Here is a 16,755-nt window from a genome sequence, read left to right as displayed (position 1 = left end):
GGACGCATAGATGCCGTGAAGGGGTATTTGGTGTCAGCCTGTTTGACCCCCGTCTCCTGGGAGTGTCAGGAGGTTGGGGCGGTTCCACTACTCCTCCCCTATCATTTGTAGTGGGGTCTCAGATAGTCATTGGCATGCTGCTTTGCTGCAGAAGCACCACGGGTAGCATCAGGACATGGAAACAAAGAGGTGATTTTCCCACCATCCCGTTCAGCCCATCGTGGCAGTTGTGAAAGGAATCCCGAAGCCCACTTCTTTTCTTCCCCTCCTGCCAGTTCATCAGGTTTTCTGTGGCCCTGTCTCCCTGTGGGCTTTGCTGTGCTTGTGGTCACTGAGCATCTGGAAGCTGGAGGGCAGGGCCAGGGGAACCCCGGCTGTTTGATCTGCCCTGTTTTCTGTCCGGTACTGCAAGGTGATCTGAGGAGTGGGCTGGTTCCTGTGGTGTGTTTGACAGTTTGTATATATCTGTGCATCTGGTGAGGCTTTTTCTTTTCTGGTTTGCAGCCAAGCTTATTTTTTTAACTGAAGCATGTGGCAACCCTGGGCTTCCCAGGTGGCAATAGTAGTAAAGAATCCACCTGTCAATGCAGGAGACATAAGAGACGTGGGTTCGATCCCTGGGTCAGGAAGATCCCTGGAGGAGGAAGTGGCAACCCAGTATTCTTGCCTGGAGAATCCCATGGACAAAGGAGCCTGGTGGGCTGTGGTCCACAGGGTTGAAAAGATTCGGACACGTCTGAAGCAACTGGGCATACATAGTTGATCTACAATATTAGATTAGTTTCAGGCACACGACACAGTGATTCAATGTTTTTATAGGTTATACTCCATTTAAAGTTATAACATATTGGCTCTATACTCCTTGTTGTACAACATATCCTTGTAGCTTTTCTTTGGTGAGTGTGGAGTCCAGCCCCAAGGTCACAGGGGCAAGGCCATGCATCAAGGCCACAGAGGCGGAGCCCAGAGCCAAGGTCACCTCTGAAACTGATTGAGCCCCATTATAACCATTGCCAGATCTTCACCAGCAGGCTTCCTGAACCTAAATTTGGCAAAAACACCCACCTCAGTGATCACCATACAGTCCCCTAACCAATCACCTAATGCCAACCTTCCGGCAGGAATTTCCTTTGTCTTGAGGCTGTAAAAATTGGCTACAAACCCACAAAAAGTGTTGCCCCTCGCTGGCCTGTTGGAAGGTCGGCCCACTGTACTTGCTGCACCCTGATTATCTCTGCTCTTTGTTCGTAATAAACTCACCCCCTTCTGAAATACTGTGTCGGGAGATTCTTTTCCAACCTGCAGGGACGGCAGGGCAGGGAGGCACCTTGAGTAGGAGGTCACTGGGTTTCTCCAGCCCTTACATGGACCAGTTAGGAAATGGAGCTTTCCCCTTGAGGAATCGCTGTATTTATGAGCAAACAGCATCCTTATCAGCTGCTCAACATCACTCCTCCCAGGCAGGGGCTGAATGCATGTTTCAGGTCTTTCTCATTATTTTAGGAAGATGCTCGCCGTATTTTTGGCAGTAGCTTTGAAGAGTGCTCTGTGTGCTGAATTTGCCAATTTTAAAATAGCACAAACATTTCCCCATGTTTTGGTTCTACTGAAGAGCACTCTGAAGACTTTCTCGTGAGAAGTTCACTGGAAATTTTTTCTACATTAAGATAGTGCCAACCAATTGAGACCATCCTGGAGGGGCCTGAGCTTTGCCTTGTGTGACTGTCTACCGTGACAGCGCCCAAGGGTTCTGGGCTAAAATGAAGCGCTCAGTGCCAGCACTCAGGCTATTTTAGGAACATAATAGAGAAATACTTCGCCACTTACTCATTTGCAGTCTGTGCTCAAGTTGGAGCTCTTGATATCCATACCCCCAGACAAAGAGCAGTTTGTAAAATTTGTTACAAGCAGTGTCTAAAATTCAGCTTTGCCTCAAGCATAACAAAGGTTATATGGTTTTCTTCTTAGGAAACCTTTTTTTTTTTTTGGTTTGTTTATTCACAGTAAAATCTAATCACTATGCAAGTTAGCATCACTGGGATGATTAAATGAAATCACAACTTATGCCAAGTGGCTGGCAGAGTCCAGCCCACTGGAAATGTACATTAGTGCACCTACTATGTGCAAGGCAGTCAGGGAGAAAGGACGATGAGCATGAGCTGGTTCCTGTCCCCCGTGGGTCTCAAGGCAGCGAACGGAGGCCTGGACTGGCTCTGCTCCAGCCGAACTTCTCGCTGGGACAATCAGGCAGGTGTGGCACAGGGAGAAGTGGAAACCTCAGAAAGCCCAGGCAGCGAGGCGATGAGCTGCAGCCTTGCATTCACTTGGGCATCATGGCCACGGCTCAGACAGTGCAATGCGGGAGACCTGGGTTCGGTCCCTGGGTTGGGAAGATCTCCTGGAGAAGGAAATGGCAACCCGCTCCAGTACTCTTGCCTGGAGAAGCCCATGGACAGAGGAGCCAGGTTGGCTACAGTCCATGGGGTCGAAAAGAGTGGGACATGACTGAGTGACTTCACTTTTCAGTCCACAGGCACAGTTTCACTGCTCAAAAGGCACAAATGTTAAGCCCCAAAGGGTAGCAGGATGTGCTATTCCAAAATATGCCTTTTTGGTGTGAGGCTTATTCTGAGCTGATTGTTTTGAGAAACAGCAGACACAGGCTTCCCAGGTGGCTCAGTGGTAAAAAATCTGCCTGCCAATGCAGGAGATGCAAGAGACGCAGGTTCGATCCCTGGGTTCAGAGGAACCCCTGGAGGAGGAAATGGCAACCCACTCCAGTGCTCTTGCTTGGAGAATCCCGTGGACAGAGGAGCCTGGCAGGCTACAGTCCATGGGGTTGCAAAGAGTCAGACTGCACACACATGCACACAAACACAGGAAACACCCAGCAAACAGAGTAGACGCTGCCCTCCTCCTTTCTTAAAATACTTAGATTGCCTAATTTAAAATATTTATTTTTATTTATTTGGCTGCGCCAGGCCTTCATCACAGCGTGTGGGATCGTTAGTTGCGGCATGTAAACCTCTAACTGTGTCATGTGGGATCTAGCTCCCTGACCAGGGATTGAACCTGAGGCCCCTGCATTGGGAGCGCAGAGTCTTAGCCACTGGACCACCAGGGAAGTCCCAAAGCGGCCCTTTGGTAAGAGAAATCTGCACATCTTCAGGGTGTCTCCATGTATAAGGGGGGTCCTCCCTCTGCACCAGGAATAGAAGGCGGCTGTAAATCGCAAGAAACCCTTATCAGTGGCTAAGGCCCCATTTAGATCTGCAAGTAAACCTCACCCCTGCTTATCTGCTAACATCCCATGTTCGAATCCCCACCTTTCGGTTTTGTCATTAGTTAAGATGGGATTTGGGACTTCCCAGGTGGCGCTAGTGGTAAGGAACCCGCCTGTCAATGCAGGAGACGTAAGAGACGCGGATTTGATCCCTGGGTCAGGAAGATCCCCTGCAGGAGGGCACGGACCCCCTCCATTGTTCTTGCCTGGAGAACCCCATGGACAGAGGAGCCTGGCGGGCTACAGTCCATGGGGTCAGAAAGAGTCGGACACGACTGAGCAACTAAGCACAGCGCAGCACAGAACAAATATGTTACTAAACTTCAGTTTGCTTTTCTCTTGTTACTCTCTCTTTTATTTCAGAGATTTTAGCCAAGAACTGGGAAGGGTAGAGAGAAAACTGTGCTTTCTCTCCTGCAACCATCTGTCTCTCTCCAGGGAAACCCTCATCCTGTTACGCTGAGAAGGGGACTCAGGACATTTGCTCAGCCCCAGACGTTAGCTGTTGACCAAAGCCACTGTCTGTCCTGACGCGACAGATATGAGCTGCCCGCTCCCAGGAGGAGGGCCTCTGGCCTTGAGGAAGAGGAGGATGTGGGAGGCAGGGACAGGGCTGAGGTTGGGCCGGGGCCAGTCCCGGAAAGATGGACGGACAGCCTCCAGAACAAGCCCAGATAAGGGGACACAGACATGTCTGTGCGCGGCTGAGAGGGAGCAAAGACGAGCCCTACAGGGCCACCATGCACAGGTCTGCTTGTGTGAGTATAAGTGTGTATACGTTTGTGTGTGTGTTCGAGTAAAGTACATTCCTAACTCTCCGCTTCCCGGTCTTGAGCAAGACCTTGCTTTTGTCTGATGGTTGATAAACGTAGGGAAAACCATCCATTCAGATTACTGCAACATATTCAACGTTTGAATGATTCCGTTCCTAAAGGAAATGGGGCGTTTATTCACTCACTGATTCCTTCGTTCACGTGGCCCTTTCATTCTGTGAGAAGCCTCGCTTCAGATGAAAAGCCTGACTTTCTTTTTGTGGTTTTCGTTCACCCGCTGGTCACTCGCTCACTCACCAGTTCAGTGAGTGTCCCCTGAGTGTCCTCTGGGGACAAGGAGAGTGGGCCTCCTCCACCCTTTGGAAGCGTCTGGGGTGAAGCCTTTTTTGGGGTCCTCGAGATGCCCTCTCTCACGTTCGATCGCAGCATTTCCTGTGCTTATTGCGGCTTCCCAGGTTCCATTCTTGCTGCAAAGAATCTCCCCGCAGACTTGCTCCCCCGTTCAAGTCCTGGGAAGGCGACTTGCACTCTGCTGTGCTTGGGGAGGACCACTGTGTCCTCAGGCCGCAGGACTTAGGGAGGAGGGTCCCCTACAGCACACCTGGAGAAGGGAGACGGGGTCCGGTCAGACACCTGTCTTCACCGGCGTGACCCTCCAGCCTGGCGGCTCTTCAGCGCATCAGGTACATATTTCTGGGTGGGCGAGGGTGGGCGCTGCGTGTTTTTGATGACTCTGAGTGTCTTTCATACTCTCGGGGGCTGACCCGTATACTCTTATTGTGCAGCTGACACGAATCATTTAATGTTTATATTGGTACTGAATTTGTGAAGTTTTCTTTGGCATTCCTCATTCCGCAGTAAGCTCCCTGAGGGCATTTCTAGGGGCCTTTGTTGGTCTTGGCACAGTTCTGGGGACATGGGACGGGTTCTGATAGGCGCGGAGTGGAGGATAAGTTTTGAGATCTATTGTGTAAGAGAAAGGATGTGTCTGTTCCATCTCGTGCTGGTCAGACTGCTCTCGGGAGTGTGGTCTGGCTCTGGGAGGAAATGTGGATTGAACACAGACACAGTGTCCAGAAGGACAACCGGGAGGCCTGGGCTCTGTGGGGGAGCTGAGCAGAGTGGACCGTGGTGGCGCTGAGGGCCGGGGGGCAGGTGTGGGTGCAGGTCACAGGGCAAGTGGAGGAAGGGGCTTCTCGGCATCAGATCCCGAGGGAGGCCGGGGGCACCCGTGGCAGATGCAGACAGCCTCAGACTAACCTCCTGCCAGAGAGACCCCTGAGGAGAGCTGGCCTCAAGCCGGCCGGGTTTCCCCCACGTCCGTTTCCTGGCCCACCAATTCCAGACCATGCTAACAGGTAGTCCGTGAAAATGTGTCTGGGCTTCAGCAAATGGGGGAAGAGCTGATTTCAATAAAGCTGAACAGGTTGCAATGTGGGGGCTTCTGTGTACAAATGTGCATTGACTCTCCAAGAAGGGATCGCAAGGAACCATCACTTCAGACCCATCTGACCTCAGACCTTGTCCTGGAAACGCATCACACATCGAGAATCCACAGAGCCCACTTTGGAGATAACAGAGAACAGTGTGTCTGATAAGACCGAGGCCAAGGGCCCTTCCGGCTGTGAGATTGCAACAGGCAGGTTCATCCACTGAGCGGGGTGCTTTACTGGAGCTTTGCATGGCTGCCCTGTCCACTCGGGCTGTTTCAGAACACCATAGATTGGGTGACTTATGAACAATAGCGATTTACTCCTCACTGTCCTGGTGGCTGGGAAGGCCAAGATCATGGGCAGTTTCAGTGTCTGGTGGGGTCTGCTTCCTGGTTCACTGTGCGCTCTCAGGGTGGAGGCGATGGGAGATCTCTCTGCAGTCCCTTTTACAAGAACCCGAATCCTAATCGTAAGGGCTCTGCCCTCATCATCTATTCCCTTCCCAAAGACCCCACTCCTAAAACTATCACACTGAGGGTTAGGTTTCAACATGTGAATTTTTTGGGGGTACAAATATTTTAAAAACTTAAGATTATGGCATCCAGTCCCATCACTTCATGGCAAGTAGAAGGGGAAAAGGTGGAAGCAATGAGAAACTTTATTTTCATGGGCTCCAAAATCACTGTGAATGGTGACTGCAGCCATGAAACTAAAAGACACTTGCTCCTTGGAAGGAAAGCTATGAGAAACATAGACAGCATATTAAAAAGCAGAGACATCACCTTGCCAACAAAGTTGCATATAGTCAAAGCTATGGTTTTTCCAGCAGTCATGTAGGGATGTGGGAGTTGGACCATTGAGAAGACTGAACACTGAAGAATTGATGCTTTTGAACTGTGGTGTTGGAGAAGATTCTTGAGAGTCCCTTGGACTGCAAGGAGATCAAACCAGTCAATCCTCAAGGAAATCAGTCCTGAATATTCATTGGAAGGACTGATGCTGAAGCTGAAGCTCCAATACTTTGGCCACCTGATACAAAGAACCGACTCATTTGAAAAGACCCTGATGCTGGGAAAGATTGAAGGCAGGAGGAGCAGGGGCCAACAGAGGATGAGATGGTTGGATGGCATCACCGACTCAATGGACATGAACTTGGGCAAACTCTGGGAGGTGGTGATGGACAGGGAAGCCTGTTGTGCTGCAGTCCACGGGGCTGCAACGAGTCGGACAGGACTGAATGACAACAACAGCAAGAAGCATTCAGTCCATCAAAGTGGCTTTCTGAACAACCTGGAATCAGGATGCATTTTAGGTATATCTACCCTGAGGAACTGAAACAAGACAAGACAGACTGGTTTTGAGTTCTGGAGTTTGTAGGCAGTTTAATGATAATTATTAAAGTAACAGGCATCGCTCTGCGGAGAACCCACGTGGCTCAGGATGCTCCCTTCTGCTCAGAGCTTCCTCTTTCCACAGTTTGTCATGGTCCCCCCACCTCCCCCCACCTCCTCCAGCTTCCTCAGCTGCTGATGGGCCATGGGTGACCATGTGGGAAGTCAGGGTGGGGGCCGGGGCGGGACTGATGGTCAGGCGGGGCTGCTCCCTTGTCAGCACCAGAACCATGGGCTGCTGTGAGTGCTGAGAGGCGGAGCAGCACACGAGAGATGGGGACACACAGAGGACCCCTGAGGCTGACAGCTCTTCCCTTCCAGGTCTGGCTGCCCTCTGTTTCATCAGACATGAGTAGATGTCTAACAAAATCCCTTTTACTCCAATAAGCTTGAGTTGGTTTGGTGACTTGCAACCAAAAGAATGTTTTCAAAGTCTCCTTGCGAGTGCCTGCCATTTCAGGCTCCATTCTGGGTCTTGTCCACACCTGACATTTTTGTACTCACAACTTCACGTGGCTAAGGCCCAACTTTATTCATCGTTTACAGATGAGGTGAGGTTCAGAGAGGTCATGTGACCTGAGAAGGTCACATAGCCAGCAAAGCTCAGAGCAATCTCCAAAACCCAGTCCGTCTGACACCACGGCCGTCGCTCAGCCTCTCTCTGCACTTGGCGAGCTGTACTCTTCTCTCTGCAGTGGGGAGGGCAGGGTAGCGGCCCAGTGGGCCCCAGACTGGCCCCTAGGGGTAGCAGGTGATGGGGGGTTCCAGCTTTAGGCAAGAGCCCTGTTGCTCTGAGGGTTCCCCCAGATGGCATCCAGTCTGCAGAGTGGGTGGAGGGGGCTGGGTGGCAGCGAGGAGCCCTGCCCCCACTGGGGAGTGGGAAGGTGGTCTCCAGGTGAGGCCTCCTGCCTGGTCTCTGGGCTCTGCACCCACGGGTGACAGCGCCAGCTCAGCCCCTCATTCCCTGGCTGCACCGCCCCATCTCCACTGCCCCACCCCTCCCCCGCCCCTCCCCACCTCCACCCCCTTCTCACCATCCCCCACTTCCACGCCCCACCCCCCCCACCCAGGCCCAGTCCAGCAGGGCAGGGACACTGTGTTGCCAATCCTTCACTTGTGAAGAGTGACAAGGACGCCAGCCGCAGGGAATTCTGACCACACGGCAGATCTCACAGGAGCTAGACTGAAGCGATTCAAGACTGCAGTCGTAGGGACCAAATTATAAACTGCCACCCCTCTAGAGGGCCACCGCTGCCACAGCCCCATGGTCCCGTTCTGTCTCTCCGTCTGCCTCCTTCGTTCCCGCTGTCGTGGCCAAATGCTTAACCGGAGAAGGTAACCGTCCCTCGGAACTAACAGGCAACACGCACGTGTGCACTCATGTTCCCAGCATTACCTCTGCTGGGGAGACCCTGTGCACAGCGCCTGCCGCCTGGGGCCCAGGAGGGGCTCCAGCGTGCTCCCCGTGCAGACATGCAGGGCCATGCTCAGGAGGACCCTGGACTCGGGCTGGTGCTCCGGGTCAGTCCACTAACCTCCCGAAGGGCACGGGTGGGTCTAAGTTCTGTACTAGTGTCCTGGGAGAGATGTGGCAAGTCACCACAGCCTGGAGGGCTTAAACCAACAGGCGTGTGTAGTCTCATGGTCCTGGAGGCTTGGAAGTCAAGCTGTGGGTGGTGTTGGTCCCTTCTGGAACCTCTGAGGGCATCCATGCCTCTGTCCTGGCTTCCGGGGGTTACTGGAAGCCCATGGTGCTTCCTGGATGTGAATCTGGGGGACACTCCAGTCACATGGAGTCCAAAGGCCTCCTCTTGGTTCAGGAACCCCCAAATCACCAAGCCTGAGACAAATGCCCGATCTGCTCCTCACAGAGACAGATCTACACAGAAGCACGTGGGTTGACCTTCTCATGAGTATTTATGACATCCACGGTATCACGAGTTGAATTGTGTCCCCCTAGAACTTGCATGTTGAAGTCCTAAGCTCCAGCCCCCTAAATGTGACCGTATTCGGAGTTCAGTTCAGTTCAGTCACTCAGTGATGTCTGACTTTTTGTGACCCCACGGACTGCAGCACGCCAGGCTTCCCTGTCCATCACCAACTCCCAGAGCTTGTTCAAACTCATGTCCATTGAGTCGGTGATGCCATCCAACCATCTCATCCTCTGTCGTCCCTTTCTCCTCCCACCTTCAATCTTTCCCAGCATCAGAGTCTTTTCAATGAGTCTGTTCTTTGCATCAGGTGGCCAAAGTACTAGAGTTTCAGCTTCAGCTTCAGTCCTTCCAAATTGGAGAGAGGGTCTTTACAGAGGTCATCAAATTGCAGTGAGGTCATTAGGGTGGGCCCTCGTCCCATATGACTGGTGCGCTTATCAAAGGGGAAGGATGGCCACAGACACACACTCAGGGGAGAACACCTTGTGAAGAGATGGAGGCGGTGCTTTTAGGAGGTGAAGAGAGGCGAAGGCCACAGCTAACCCTGCAAAGCAGGGGAGAGGCTTCAAGTAGCTTCCTTCTCTCAGCCTCAGGGGAACCAACGTGCCCACACAGTGTTTGGGGGAGAAAGCGCTGTTTCTCCACTTTTTAAGGAGATGAGTTTTCCATACGTCTGGATCTTCCCATAGTCCTGCCTGGCTCCCTCTGAACATCACCGAGAGCATCCCTGGCTGGGTCCCTCTTGCCACCTACTCCCTTGTCCTGGCTGAGGATGTGGATACAGCAGTCTGCAGGCTCTGTGGTGGTCATGCCACCCAAGGCTTCTCAGGTGTGGACGGTGACCCCTCCAATGAGCCTCGGGGCTTGGGAGGGTCTGGGTGTGTGGTTGCTGGGGGAGGTCTACTCCAGTGCCCCTTCCTTAGGGAGGGAAGCCAGGGAACCTCAGTGGAAGCTGAGGAACCACTGAGAAAGGAGAGAATCCAACGGTCTGTGGCTCAGACAACTCTTGGATTTAAGTATCCCACATCTCAGTCTCAGAAGTTTATCTAAATCGAGCTGAAGTCCCCCCTCCTGCCATCGTCCCAGTTTCACATTTCCCCAAGGCTGCCTCGTGTGGCCCATGGCCGGCTGGGCAGGAGGCTGAGTAATTTCACTGTCAGCATGAAGTGTGGCTAAAAGTAGCTGATGAGCTCACGAACCGAATCATTTCCTCAGTTCTGCCCTCTGGATTATAGGTGCTTTCTGCGTGTGGAGCTGCAGCTGAGTCAAAGGCCGTATTATCATCAAGCCCATTGAGAAGCATTCCCAGTTTGTCTTCCAGAAAAACAAACATTCTCAGTAGCAGTTTCTAGAAGTGTCTCGACTCTCCATAAGTGAAGGAACCTGTATATGGAGCCAAGCTCCCAACTGATAAATTGATGTTGAACCTGTGTTAACTCCAGCACCCCATGGCCCAGCCACAGCTTGGCTTCACCCTTAAACAAACACAATTCAACAACTGAAGATAATTTAAGAAGTGATTCCAGGGGTGTCTGAGTTCTAGCAAAGGTGCAGGAGCTTGTACTGGACTAATCTTCCCACAAAGAACAAAGATAAAATGTAAAATGGGTTTCCCTGGTGACTCAGATGGTAAAGAATCTGCCTGCAATGCAGGAGATCTGGGTTCGACCTGTGGGTGGGAAGATCCCCTGGAGAAGGAAATGGCAACCCACTGCAGTTGTCTTGCCTGCGAGGTCCCATGGACAGAGGAGCCTGGTGGGCTACAGTCCATGGGGTCGCCGAGAGCTGGGCATGACAGAGTGAGTAACCACACAAAATGTAAACACTGCTTCAGGGCACTGGAGAGAGACTTGAGGAGCAAAGAGTGGAGGGGACTTGGCCCTTGAAAGAAGGGGAACTGCTTTGGGTGAAATGCCCATGAGTGTGAATCCTCAGAGGGCTCTTCTCGGTCTGCTCAGGGCGGAGCAGCTAGAACTTACCGGTCTGAGAAGTCGGGGGGTGGAGTTCGGTGGCCAGGGTGGCTGGAGAAGGAGGGCTTCTGTTATGAAGGGGTATTGGATTTTGCAAATGCTTTTTCTTCATCTACTGATAATCATGGTTATCCTCTTTTAGCTTCTTGATGTGGTGGATTGTGTTAACTAATCCTTGAATATGGAACCAGCCTTGCATACCTGGGGACAAATCCCACTCGGTCATGGTGTACAATTCTTTCTATACTTTGTTGGATTTGATTTGAGGATATTTTGTTGAGGATTTTTGCATCCATATTCAAAAGAGTTATTGGTCTGTAGTTTTCCTTTTTTAAAAAAATTAATTTATTTATTTTAATTGGAGGCTTATTACGTACAATATTGTAGGGGTTTTTGCCACACATTGACATGAATCAGCCATGGGTGTACATGTAGTTTTCTTATAATGTCTTTGGTTTTGGCATTAGGATAATGCTGGCCCCATAGGATGCATTAGGAAATATTTCCTCTGATTCTATCCTCTGAAAGAGATTGTAGAAAACTGGTGTAATTTATTTCTTAAATGTTTGGCAGAATTTACAAGTGAACCCATTTGGGCCTGGAGCTTTCTGTTTTGGAAGATTATTAATTATGGATGCAATTTTTGAAACAATAAATATAGGTTTATTCAGATTGTCTATTTCTTCTTGTGTCAGTTTTGGCAAATCGTGTCTTTCAAGGAATTGGTCCTTTTCATCTAGGTTACCAAATATGCGGGCAAAGAGTTGTTCATAGCAGCATTTTATTATTGTTTAATGCCCATGGGACCTGAAGTATGTCCTATTTTCATTTCCAATATTAGTAATTTGTTTCTTCTTTCCATTTTTCTTAGCCAAGCTAGAGGTTTATTAATTTTATTAATCTTTTCAAAGAACCAGCTTTTGGTTTCTTTGACTTTTCTATTGAATTCTTATTTTCAATTGCGTTGACTTCTACTCTAATTCTTGTCAATTTTTCTGCTATCTTCGGATTTAATTTGTTCTTTTTCTAGTTTCCTAAGGTGGAAACTTAAGGTTACTGATTTTAGATCTTCTTTTCTAATATATATTTCAATACTATAAATTTTCCTCTAAGCACTGCTTTTACCACATCCCACAATTTTGATAAGTTGTGTTTTCATTTTCAGTTAAAATATTTTCAAATTTCTCTTGAGGGTTCGTCTTTGACTCATGTTATTTACAAGTGTGTTGTTCAATCTTCATAAATTCAGAGATTTTCCAGTTATCTTTCTGTTATTGACTTCTAATGTAATTCCACTGTGGTCAGAGGGCAGACATTGTATAATTTCTATCATTTTAAATCTGTTAAGGTGTGTCTTATGGCCAAGAAAGTGGTCTGTCTCAGTGAATGCTCCACGTGAGCTTGAGAAACGTGTGTTTGCTGTTGTTGGAGAGGTGAAATCTTGAAAAACAAGGGAGCCCCCAAACATTGTACATTGAAAGTGAAAGTGAAGTTGCTCAGTCGTGTCTGACTCTTTGGGACCCCATGGACTGTAGCCTACCAGGCTCCTCCCTCCATGGGATTCTCCAGGCAAGAGTACTGGAGTGGATTGCCATTTCCTTCTCCAGGGGATCTTCCCAACCCAGGGATCGAACCCTGGTCTCCTGCATTCCAGGCAGACACTTTAACCTCTGAGCCACCAGGGAAGTCCTAACATTGTACATTAATGATCCTCAAATCCATAGCGGTCCCTTCAAGAGCTCATTCACAGGTGAGGTTGCCAGAAGCCCAGAGGAAGGCAATGCCTGAAGGTTTAAAGAGCTGAGCAGGGATTTTCACTGCTGCCCACTCACTGCAGGGAACAGTGAGTTTGGGGTCTAATTTCTGCTGTGTAGAGGGGCCTGGTGGACCCCTCAGACTTTCCACTGAAGTCCCAGAAAGTCTTGAGCTTAGGAGCAAAGACTGTGTCCCAGGACTAAGGTTCACCTTAGGACTGAAGGCAAACAAAAACAGTTTCCACCCCAACAAAGTGTAAAGCACACTTTCCGAAATTTAAAGAGGACCCACCAGTAATTTAACTGCCTTCTAGAATCAACTCAGCACTTTTCACAGGGAAAGAATCCAGAGTCTCAGCAACACACCATTCACAATGTCTGATACACAGTGATTCCCAGACGTACGGAGAATCAGGAAAATGTGACCTGTGGTGAAGAAAAACACAGAAAAGTCAGTCAACAGACCCACAAACCAGAACTGGTAAATAAGGACCTTAAAATACTATGATAAATAAAATAGACAATCTATAGGAAAAGGTGCATATCATGGGAAAAGAAGTGGCAAATTTCAGGAGAGATTTAGAGATTCTAAAACAGAACCAAATGGAAATCATAGAACTGAAACATACAATAAGGTACTTAGAAAAACAGTAAAGAAGAGAGACTTTAAAAGTCTTCATTAAATCAAAAGGAGAAGGACAGAGGAACAGAGAGAAGAAATAGAAAACAAACAAGATGCTAGAAAAGCGAAAGTGAAAGCTGCTTGGATGTGTCTGACTCTTTGTGACCCCAAGGACTATATAGTCCATGGAATTCTCCAGGTCAGAATACTGGAATGGGTAGTCTTTCCCTTCTCCAGGGAATCTTCCCAATCCAGGGACCGAACCCGGGTTTCCCCCACTGTGGGCAGATTCTAACTGTATCAATAATTGTATTAACGGTAAGCAGGCCAGAGAGTAAATTGGAAGGCAGACAGGATGAAAAAGTTAACACTCAACTCTGCATACTGTTTACAAGAGACGCACATTAAGCATAAAGGCAGGCTGAAAATTAAAGTATGGAAGGGATATATTGGCTCATTTGCCCTGGTGGGGGGTCCTTACCCATTTCCTTCCTGTCCAGTCGCATACCTCGCTATCCACGTCCCAGGTCAGCCCATGAGGCTGGCCTGGAGAGATGCCCCGTGGATGAAGACAGTTCTTCATTTATCAAGCCTTTTTGTGTCTCTGCCTTCCCTGGTGACTCAGCTGGTAAAGAATCTGCCCACAATGCAGGAGACCTGGGTTCGATCCCTGGATTGGGAAGATCTCTTGGAGAAGGGAAAGGCTACCCACTCCAGTGTTCTGGCCTGGAGAATTCCACTATACCCCCGTGGACCATATAGTCCATGGGGCCGAAAAGAGCTGGACACGACTGAGAACTTTCACTTTCACTTTCCTGCGTCTCCAACCACACTGCCTCCTGGCCTGGCTGCACACACTGGTGGCATGGTTCGCTTTGGTGGGGGGCGGGGGTACAGGCCAGCTCAGAGGCCTGCGGGGAGGTAGGCTTGGGGCTACTGGGGAATTCTCAGGTTCTAGAAGTTGGGGGTGGCACAGGTTTTAAGTAGTTGCGTCCCTTGGCCCCATGGACTCTTCCTCTGTGACGGCAGGCTGGAAGAAGGCCAACAGAAGGCGCTTGGGGAGTGACCCACAAGCTGGGGTTGCTGAGGATAGGGATGAAATCAAAGATTTCGAGTTAAGGGCTTAGCAGAGGGCCTGGTGAATAATAGGTGCCCAGTAAAAGGAAGCTATGTTGGTTTGTTACGTCTTCTAGTCTTTGTGGAATTGGACAAGGCTTCTCCCCACTCACCCTGCCACCCACTGCAGGCCCTACACTCACTGGCACTCCCTAGCCCACAGTTCCAGGCCCTCACGATGTGCGCACAGTACTCCTGGAGCTCAGAAAGCCCTTCCTTCTCTTGGCTGCAAGTTTCTCATCCATCTGTCCATCCATGTGTCCGTATTTCCTCCTGCAGATACCCTTCCCGCTTCACTGTGGTCAAGCGAGGGGCTCTCCTCTGCCTGCGCCCTCTGCCCCTCTTGGACCTGGTCTGAGCCAGGGTGGCCTCTCTCTGGATGCTGCCCTCCTCCCATCCTGCAGCCCCGGGTGCCCCATGGCAGCGCTTTGCTTCATCTGCGCCTCTCCCCTCTGCTCTGCCCAGCCTGGCAGGCGGCCACACACTGAACTGATTGTTGAGCTGAGGAATTTAACTTGGTGCTCAGAAACCCCTGTTGGAATTTTCCATTGAGATAAGTGAGGGTGAAGGTTTCAAGGTGAGGCTGGAGGTCATGCCTGCTTATCTCAAGGTCCTTGGGAGGTAAGAACAGTCTGGAAGATCTGTGTCTCAGATCTCTATCACACTATGAGGTTGATTCTTACCTAGAGCCCTGCCAGGAGGCTCCACGGAAGAATGGGAGGCTCCTCTCCCCTGCAGATGTCTAGAGCAGATCACTAGGCATGTCTACCAGACAGTGGTGTGGATAATCTGGGCCACAGGGTCCTTTCACAGGGAGCAGGGGCTGGGGCAGGCAGTTGGCAGCATTTGCTACAAGCCCTGAAAACTTCTTCAAAAATCTCAGAAATGTTTATTCAGAGGTGGGTCAGGCATTTGCCAAGTGACCCCAGGAGGACACGAAGGTGGAAAGTTACAAAAAGCTGATGTTTGAACCATCTCAGGATGTCGAATCCTAGAATCTAGAATCCACATGGATATTTGAGCAGAGACTGGAAAATCAGTGGGCAGTGCTAATGGTGTGTTCTTCAGCCAGTGGGTGCTTAGGCCAGATGGTCCCCAGGGGCCCCTTCAACTCCAAAATCCTGTAATTTTGCATTTCTTTTGAAAGGGGAATGTGCCCATGCATGCCTGTATCTGTGGCCTGATTAATCGGCGTGGCGGAAAAATTTCCCTGTTAATGTCCATACAGGAAAGTTGATAAATGCAAAGAGAGAAAGTTAAAAGTTTGTATGGCCATATAAAAATAACATTAATTATGGTCACATAAGTAAATTTGTTGGGTTTCCCAAGTGGGATAAGAATCCACCTGCAATGCAGGAGATGAGAGTTCGATCCCTGGGTCAGGAAGATCCCCTGGAGACGGGCATGGCAACCCACTCCAGAATTCTTGCCTGGAGAATCCCATGGACAGAGGAGCCTGGAGGGCTATAGTCCATGGGGTTGCATAGAGTCGGACATGACAAGCCACTGAGCACGCATGCGTGCAATTGCTTACGTACAAGTTTTGACTAATTTCCACCACAAGCAGTGATGACTGGCCTGCAGGTCTCAGCGAGGTTAGCGGTCAGAAGGTCTGTGTTCTAAGTCTCCATCCACCCACCAGGGACTTTACTTGTGCCCAGGCCTGACTCCCTACACCCTCACTGGAAGGCCTCCCCTGGTTTAAGTGTGGCTGCTGGGGGCTGAGATCAAGTCACAGAGGCCAGAGGTGAAGGCAGATCTGGAGCCATCTGATCCAACCCCTCACCTTAGAGATGAGGACTTGGCCATCGAGAGGGGGAGTGACTTGCCGTGGTCTATGTGCGAGGAACCCACAGGTTTCAGGGAAAAGACCCACCGAAATGACGGTCGTGCAGGGTGACCTCAAGACCACAGAAGCGATGAGCCCCCAGGCCCTCCTGAGCATGTGAGTCTTGGCCTCTCGTGGCCTTTCGAGGTGAGAACAGGTCGGTTGTTTGGGGCTGGCCCGAGTCCAGGCCCCGGGGGTGGTTCTTCGACACTGGTCAGTGGCTTGCTTTCACTCAGCGTCACCTGGGGGGTGGGGGTGCTCCTCCGCCGTGTGCTTTGGCTCAAGTCCTGAGACAATCAGGACTCTAGGTGGTTCCTGAGATTCCCACCCCAGGTGTCCACACCCCGGATAATCCCCTCCCTTGAGGGTGCCCAGGGCCTGGACGCAACGATGCCACCCTTGAGATCAGGTTGTACCACACGGCAAAGGTGGAGGCATTCTCACCGATGGAACCAGCGTCCCTCATCAGCTGACTCCGAGTTAGGGAGAGGGAGAGTGTGCCTGGCGGGCTTGGCCTAATCAGACGAGATGGGTCGGCGTCTGGAAGTCAGAGAGAGGTCCCAATGGCCTTGAGAAAGCGGCCATGTGTGAGAGGGCCTGAGGGTTCTGGCCAGGAGCCTTCTGTGGGGGCTTCTGAGAGTGAGACTGGCC

At 50.5% G+C, this 16,755-nt stretch overlaps 1 non-coding gene across 1 annotated transcript; it reads right to left on the bottom strand.

Annotated features, from left to right (window-relative positions):
• Window positions 1-3,051: 3,051 nt before the first annotated feature.
• TRNAG-CCC (transfer RNA glycine (anticodon CCC)) lies at window positions 3,052-3,124 on the bottom strand. Its single transcript has one exon. It is a non-coding gene; the product is annotated as a tRNA-Gly (tRNA).
• Window positions 3,125-16,755: the final 13,631 nt, after the last annotated feature.

This window comes from Capricornis sumatraensis, chromosome 2, assembly GCF_032405125.1.
Source record: "Capricornis sumatraensis isolate serow.1 chromosome 2, serow.2, whole genome shotgun sequence".
In the NCBI taxonomy this organism is placed as follows: domain Eukaryota; kingdom Metazoa; phylum Chordata; class Mammalia; order Artiodactyla; family Bovidae; genus Capricornis; species Capricornis sumatraensis.
This window is presented reverse-complemented; position numbering and strand designations above follow the sequence as displayed.